This window comes from Bubalus kerabau, chromosome 3 (assembly GCF_029407905.1).
Source record: "Bubalus kerabau isolate K-KA32 ecotype Philippines breed swamp buffalo chromosome 3, PCC_UOA_SB_1v2, whole genome shotgun sequence".
NCBI classification, from domain to species: Eukaryota; Metazoa; Chordata; class Mammalia; order Artiodactyla; family Bovidae; genus Bubalus; species Bubalus kerabau.
In genome coordinates, this window is record NC_073626.1 from 127,348,641 (window position 1) to 127,355,774 (window position 7,134).

The 7,134-nt window shown below is 44.0% G+C and overlaps 1 non-coding gene across 1 annotated transcript; it reads right to left on the minus strand.

Annotated features, from left to right (window-relative positions):
- Nucleotides 1-5,617: 5,617 nt before the first annotated feature.
- On the minus strand, nt 5,618-5,689 carry TRNAE-UUC (transfer RNA glutamic acid (anticodon UUC)). Its single transcript has one exon. It is a non-coding gene; the product is annotated as a tRNA-Glu (tRNA).
- Between the last annotated feature and the right edge of the window lie 1,445 nt (nt 5,690-7,134).

The following is a 7,134-nucleotide window of genomic DNA, read 5'->3' on the forward strand; positions in this document are numbered from 1 at the left end:
ATAGTTAGGGAGTTTGGAATGGACATGTATACACTGCTATATTTAAAATGGATAACCAACAAGGTCTTAGTGTATAGAATATGGAACTCTGCTCAATGTTATGTAGCAGCCTGGTTGGTAGGGGAGTCTGGGGGAGAATGGATACATGTATATGCATGGCTGAGTTCCTTCTCTGTTCACCTGAAACTATCACAATATTAACAGCTATGACACAATACAAAATAAAGTCTAAAAAATTAAAAAATATATATAATGTATATAGTATACACATATTGATCCTTCCCTGACCAGGGATTGAACCCATGATTCCTGCTGGGCAGGCAGATTCTTACTGTTGAGCCACCAGGGTTGGGAAGACTCCCTGGAGAAAGAAATGGCAACACACTCCAATATTCTTGCCTGGGAAATCTGATGGACAGAATAGGCTGGTAGGCTACAGTCCGTGGGGTCTCAAAAAGAGTTGGACATGATTTAGAGACTAGACAACAGTAACAAATCAACTATATTTTAATTAAAAAAGAGAGAGAGACAACTTAAAAAAAATTGGCAGCTAATTCAAAGAAACCAAGCTAACCCTGCAGGGGTAACACACAGCACTGTGTGGGCCAGCAGCGGGAAGCCACAGGCCAGCAGGACCTGCCCTTCCTGTCTCCCTGTTAGTTACAGAGATGATGCCAGTCCCTACTTCCCCATGTTCTGGATCTGCAGGAGCAGTTCCCCAGCTGTTTCAGCCTTTGTGAAGGGGGGCACTGTGGCCCCTGAGGAGCAGGTGGGCTTCTTACTTGAAAAGATGACTGAATGTGGTTTTATATCCTGGGAGTGTGGAGGCCACAAGGCCAGGTCTGGGAGGCAGAGGAGCTGGATGATGACTTGTCTCTGCATAAATAACAATAAAGGCTCAGTTTCAAGGTGCTAGTTGCAGAGAGGACCCTGAGAGGTAGAAACTTCTTAGAGTTTTAGAGAGGACTTTAAGGGGAGAACAGTTTGGGGGTTACATGACAGTCCACTCAGCATGATGTAATTGATTTCCAGATCCAGCATCTCTCTCCTGCACCCTCTCTGCTGGACCCTGTCTTTGGCCAGGTCTCTTCTCTATTTTCTTTACCCACTTCCCCAGCCTCCTTGAGGTCCCTGCTGGTGGGGGGCCACTCAGCAAGACAAACTCCTGGCCACCAGCGGAGCAATAATCATCCTGGATTCCCTCTCAGAGGAGTAGAGGTGGGAGGAGGTGATGGGACACGTCTACTGGTCTCCATCTGCCTTCTCACAACTACCCTGGGGTTGTATTTGTCTCCCTGAGCAAGTCTGTTTTGTCTCGAGGGCTCACAGGGTGGGCACCAGCACAGGTCTGCTCGAGGTGGTTTATTAGTCAGGGTGCTTGCTTGGAAGCCTCAGGACTAGACACCTGCTAACCTGAGCAGAAAAGGTTATTCCTTGGAAGGCCACTGAGAAACACTCAGAATTGACTGAGAAGTCAAGCTTGGACTCAGGAAAGAACTAGGCTTGAAAAATTAACACAAACAAAGGAATGTGGGTGCGGAAATTGTAGCCAAGATGACCATGTGCCAACAGCATGGGTGGCAAGCAGCTTTGGACGCTGCGTAGCCAAGAGAGGGCAGACATCTTATATTCATATTTTCTCCTTTGTACAGAGTTTTCAGCCAAAACTGTGAATTGCAAATTGGGGTCATTTGGAAATCGGTATATTGAGTGACTTAAAAAAGTACAATACTTTTCATCTAATTTTTGCTCCTGGGATTATAGCCTAAGGAAATAATTCTAAATGTGGAAAATCTTTAATTACTAAGATGTTCATTGCATTGTCAAATAGATTGTGGTATATCCATGGAATGGAAAATTATAAAGTTTATGAGGATTAATAATGAGGTGGAAAATCATTTATGATATAAGGCTTCATGAAGAAACAGCATAGACCATTACATACACTCTGATCCACTCTTAATATTGCAGGTATTTCCCAGATGCCATCAGCCTGCAGGGTCAGTTGGAGACTGACCTGCAGTGCCTTCCTCCTATCTCCCAACTCATCCCCCACCAGCCTCATGGAAGGCCCCACCTCTGGTCCTGGAAAGATGCTGGCCTCAGAAATGGCCATCTTTTCTATTCATCTAGGAGGCCTGTGGTTTGAAGATTGACCTGCCAGCCCATGTTTGCTTACCTCTGACAATCTCTCCTACAACAGAAGATTTCTCCTTCCCTGTTTTCATTCCACTTCCTGGTCATCTGAGTTGGGGTAGCAACCAGTAAGCAGGATGCTCTTAGGGTGGAGAGCATCTGTCACAGGCTGGGTGGCCTGTCTAGGTCCTTCTCTGGGGCCCCCTCTCAATCCAGAGAGAGCAGCCCTCCCAAGAGCCTTGGTGTCTGGACAACACCCAGCTTCTCTCACCACCCTTGAGGTCATCTACTATTTCTCCACCCTTTCAATCTGCTTTCTAGGCAACCAGCAGTAGAAACTTCCCAAGGTTGCCCAAATTCTTTTTGGGGGGAAGGGGAAGAAGGTGGGCCATTCTTACATATCTGAAAGAGTGAAACTTAGAGAAAGAAGACTGGCAAGTGTGTTAACAACACTGGTACTTAGATAATAAGGTTAGAGGTGCTCTTTCCTTTTGTTTTTCTGCACTTTTTCTATAATGTGCATTTATTGCTTTTATAATTGGAGAGAAGAGGTTAGTTAATTAGCCCAAGGTTGCATCAGCTGCAGATAGGTGGTTGGGTGTCAGGAACGAGGGTCGTTTCCCTAAGTTCCCAGCACAGGGATAGGGGCTTCTCAGCAATGATTTTCTTTTTTTTTAATTTTGAGATTAAAAAAAATTGAGATATAATTGACATATAACATTGTATTACTTTTGGGCATACAACATAATGATCTAATAAGTGTATATATTCCAAAATGATTATTATAATAAGTTCAGTTAATACCTATCACCACACATAGTTACATTTGTTTTTTTCTTGTGATGAGAACTTTTAAGACCAACTCTCTTGGCAACTTTCAAATATACAATAGAGTATTGTTAACTATCATCACCAGGCTTTACATTACATCCCTAGGATTTATCTTAAAACTGGAAGTTTGTAGTTTTTGACCACCTGGGATTTTTTTATGATATAATCTGCTACATCTCCATAAAAATAGTCTTGATCCCCATTGATTTAGGGCACTGATTCCCCAGCTTTCCTGACGTATATCTGACTCACTTTTGAGCAGTGATTCTTACTGATCCCTTTGCTTTGTTCCCATTGGGAGACAGCTGTGGGGGAGGTCCCTGTTGCTCTGGAATCAGTCTGTGTTCAGCCCACTCAAGATGTGAGGGAGAGTTTTAAGCTTTGTATTCCTTGCTATCTAGTTGAAGGTGACTATTTTATTGTATGAACTGTGGACAGGGCTAGCTATATAATTTATAGGGCCCAGAGCAAAATGAAAATGGGTTTCCAGGATCCAAAATGACTAAGACTTTCAAGACGATGGTGTTAGAACATTAAACCAAGCATGGAGGCTGGAAGCAAAGGGACTTCCCTGGTGGTCCAGTGGTTAAGTCTTTGCCTTCCAATGCAGGGGGTGTGGGTTCAATCCCTCATTGGGGGCTAGGATCCCATACGCCTTGTGGCCAAAAAACCAAAACATAAAACAGAAGCAATATTGTAACAAATTCAATAAAGACTTTTAAGATGGTCCACATTAAATAAAAAAAAAATCTTAAAGTAATCCAGCATGGGCCCTTCTACACTCAGGTCACACCCTCAGGAAGCTGGCCCTGCCTGTGGACACTTACACAAGACATGTGTCAGGCATGTCCAGGGAGGGCTGCAAAAGGACACTTAGAAGGTGGGGACAGAGGGAGGCCTGGGCCTGCGAGGGGACAACAGAATCGAGAGATCCCCACTCCCTGCAGAGTCTCTGTGGTGAGTCTAATACCCAAAGTCCATCCCATTTGAGTTGCTGAGAATTCAGGAGGGTCATGATGTTTTCTTTTTTTAAATGTTTTGGTACTTAAAAAGTTTATTTTATTGATTTATGGTGTTTGTCTTTCTCACTGAGTATAATAATCTCTAAGTCCATCTATGTTGCTGCAGATGGCATTATTTCACTCTTTCTTATGGTAGAGTAGTATTCCATTATATCCCCCCCCCCCACTTCTTTATAGGAGATTCAGTTTTATTCTTTGCCACTCATGTAAATAGAATACATGACTTCTCTGGGTCTTATTTGCTCATTGATACAACAAGAGCCAAGGGACTAGCGACCACAGAGCCTCAGCCAGCTCTAGCGCTGCTCGTGCTCAGGAGTTTAGCACTTGTGTTGCCCATGGGCCAGCGGCTGTGTGGTCCCCGAGGGCCCAGAAACTTATTCCAAGATGCCCTCAAGTGAATTGAATGTGGACCAAACACGAAGCGGTGAAGAAGCTCCAGAAGAGGTTTCTCAGGGCCACATAACAACTGACGGAAGGAAGAGACTGGTGGAGACAACCCTTAACATGATTACAAATAGAATATTTGGTATGTAATTGACATTTTATATTACAACCTTCGCAGAGATTTTCTGTGAATTTCCAGCCAGAAACAATATGGGTCTGGGTCAAAAGGAAGCTGCTTCCTTGTGTCAAAGACGCGGTAAAAGGACAGGAGGAGATGCTCAGTTTTGTGTTTGTACTGGTTCCTCAGGTGAAAAGCCTGAAAATTAATTCCAAGGTCCTGCCATGTAGTTAGTTTGTGTACGCTGATGCTCAGAACACGGTTCCCTGTGATGGGGAAGGTTCAACTGCTCATAACTCATTCTTCTGTTGAGTTCATGGGCTCCTGCGCTAATGAGCTCTTCCAGGTATTGTGGAGATGTATTCAGAGCCCAGGATGAGACGCCGGCACACGGGCAGCTAAGGGTTATGGGCATGAGACACGCTGTACCTACAAATCAAATTTATTTGGTGCTTTGATGACATTTTATGTGAAGATAAAAGAAAAAAAAACAAGCAGTGGCACGGAGGTGCATGAGACAAGTGATTTACGTGAGTAAATTTTGGAATTTTCAGGGAGCTTTTGGTTGGCTACATGAATAAGTTTATTTAACAATATTTGGAGTTTGTATAAAAGAATTTGTGTTTAAAACACTCAAAAATTTTTCCTTTTTTTGAAAACTAAGATTTTTTGTTTTTGTTGCACACATGGGCCAATAAAGGACCCCTTACAAGGGATGACTTTCTTCTTATCATCTGTGTGGGTCACTCATTCCCCCCACCCCCTCTCCTGTAACTCGTGTCCATTTGGGTTCAATAACCTAGCACTCATATCTCTTTTCCTCAGGTATGATGTAATTCCCCTTTCACTTGTCAGTCTTGTGCTTTCCTAGGGATATACTGAGAAAGGAGCCTCATATTTGACTCTTGACCCTTATTTTCCTTTCCATCTGGTAGAAAAAGATGGGTCAAAAAAAGTGTTAGGAACAAATTCAGCCAAGTCTCTTGGTTCTGACCTCATTGCAGAAGTAAAAGATCACTAAACATAGTTTAAAATTTACGACTTGGTGGTGGAGGGGAGATAGATGTTCATCTACAATTTTTTTTTTTTTTTTGGCTGCATCATGCAGCTCGCAGGACCTTAGTTCCCTGACCAGGGGTTGAACCTGGGCCCTGGCAGTGAAAGTGCTGAGTCCTAGCCACTGGACCACCAGGGAATTCCCCCCAAAGCATTTTTGATTGAAAGCATTTGTGAGGCAGTGGGAGACAGACTCTCACCTTTGGAAGGGAATTTTAAAAGGCTACACTCTAACCCATTTCCCTTTTGGTCAGTCAGACCCCAGTATCTCCACTTTACCAGCAAGAAAGTGGAGACTGGCATAGGCGAGGTGATGAGCACACAGTGGCGCAGGGAGAAAGTGGGTCTCCTTTGTCAAAGGGCGTGGGGCTGTGGCAGATGGACAGCCAGTATGGTGGCAACAAGATGGCCATCTCTCCCATCAAGGGGGAAGTCTGCTTCCTTTTCCCTTGCATCTGGGGTGGCCCCGTGCCTTTGATCCATGGAATGTGGTAGGTGGGACACAGTGGGACTCCTCGGCCAAGACCTTCAGAGGCCTTGCATCTTTTGTGTGGGTCGTCTTAAGATCCAGTTGTTGTGTCAAGAAGCTGAGTTGAGGGAACCCACAAGATCACAAGAAATGACAGATTGTTTTAAGTCAGCAAACTGACATAGTTTGCAGTCACAGAAAAGAGTGAAATAACGCCATTTGCAGCAACATGGATGGACCAACATGATCATAGTTAAGTAAGTCAGACAGACAAAGACAAATACCGTATATATGACTTTCATGTGAAACCTAAAATGTGACACAAATGAACTCATCTATGAAACAGAAACATACTCACCGACATAGAGAACAGACTTATGGTTGCCGAGGGGAAGGAGGGGTGGGGGAGGGATGGAGTGGGAGTTTGGTGTTAGCAGATGCAAACTATTACATACAGGATGGGTAACCAACAAGGTCCTGCGGTAGAGCACAGGGAACTGTATTCAACATCCTGTGATAAACCATAATGGAAAAAGATTTAAAAAAGAATATATATATGTGTGTGTGTGGTGGTGGTGGGGGCTTTGCTGGTAGCTCAGCAGTAGAGAATCTGCCTGCAATGCAGGAGATGCTGGAGACTTGGGTTCGACCCCTGGGTTGGGAGGATCCCCTGGAGGAGAGCATGGCAACCCAGTCCAGTATTCTTGCCTGGAGAATCCCATGGGCAGATGAGTCTGGCAGGCTACAGTCCATGGAGTTGCAAAGAGTTAGACATAACTGAAGTGACTGAGCATGCCTATATATACATATATGTATGTGTGTGTGTGATAAACATTATTATCATGACACAAAGAGTTGTGACTCAACATGTATGGAGTGTGAAGTAGGACGGAAAACTTAAAAAAACAATGACAACACATTTTTGTAAACCACAAATCCCACATAGATGTTATTCATTTCCATATCTGTGAGACAAGTCAAGGGACTGGTCCACACTTTCCTGCAGAAGTGGGTACCACGTCAGTATTCACCTGTCTCCCTAATGACCCAGGGGATTCTTACTCTAGGGATTCACAGGACTTGTGGAAAGAGCAGGGTAGGTGGCAGGCAGGGTT